Genomic DNA, 878 nt, shown 5'->3' on the forward strand with positions numbered 1-878 from the left:
CACATCGGCTGCCCGGCCGCCCTGCCCCGGCACAGGCCTGGCCTGGAGCCTGGGTGTGCCACGGCCGCCTGGGGAAGGCCCTATGGGGGCAGAAATGGCCGGTGGTGGAGGGAAACTGAGGCACGGGGCAGCTGGGACCCCACAACCCCAGCGTGGGAGCCAGGAGATGGGGCGTCACAACAGGTAAGGGGATGTGGGGACATGAAGGCATGGGGAGAGGCCCCCCTCCCTGCATCTCACAGCCCCAAAAGTCCCTCACACCCACCCCCCATCATGCCCCAGGAGCACCCAGCCCATCCCAGCCTCACCAGGACTTTATTGGGTACCAGCATCAGCCCCAACACCCCCATCCATGGATCCCCCCAACACCTGCAGCCCCACGGGGGCAGAGGGGACCCTACACCAGCAGGGAGAAGGCACCAGTCAACCCCTCCGTGGTGGGGGGACATCCCAAATGCCCACCCCCTGGAGCCAAGCACACGCCAGCCCACCCAAGGCCCCTTGTCCCTGACACGAGTGGCACATGGGTCCTGGGTGAAGGCTCCACCATAAATAAGCATTTAAATTAATTAAATTAATCTGCACCACCAAAGGGACCTGGCATACCCTGAAGCCAAGCACCCCAGGGTGCCCCCGCCCAGGGGGGCTGCGGGGACGAGTCCCTACACCAGCACTAAGGCACAGGACAGGGCCGCCAAGTAAAAAGGAAATTAAAAAAAAAAGGGAGGGGAATTAAATATTTGGGGGGAGGTCCAGGGCAGGCAGGAGGCAATATCAGCCTCCAAAGGCTCCCATTCCCTGGTGGGGGGGGGTCCAGGCCCCCCAAAATCAGCCCCTCAGCAGGGCCTTCGTCAGTGTATGAGGGAATTAAGGGAAAG

At 62.2% G+C, this 878-nt stretch overlaps 1 protein-coding gene across 8 annotated transcripts in view; it reads right to left on the reverse strand.

Annotated features, from left to right (window-relative positions):
* Positions 1-296: 296 nt before the first annotated feature.
* ST3GAL4 (ST3 beta-galactoside alpha-2,3-sialyltransferase 4) overlaps positions 297-878 on the reverse strand; it is a 20,460-nt gene continuing 19,878 nt past the window's right edge. For all 8 annotated transcript variants that reach the window (XM_017738504.1, XM_017738495.1, XM_017738496.1 and 5 more), the window contains one exon: positions 297-878. This exon is cut by the window's right edge and continues 456 nt beyond it. The gene's annotated coding sequence lies outside the window, so the exon portion shown is untranslated.

This window comes from Corvus brachyrhynchos, unplaced genomic scaffold, assembly GCF_000691975.1.
Source record: "Corvus brachyrhynchos isolate BGI_N302 unplaced genomic scaffold, ASM69197v1 scaffold46, whole genome shotgun sequence".
In the NCBI taxonomy this organism is placed as follows: Eukaryota; Metazoa; Chordata; class Aves; order Passeriformes; family Corvidae; genus Corvus; species Corvus brachyrhynchos.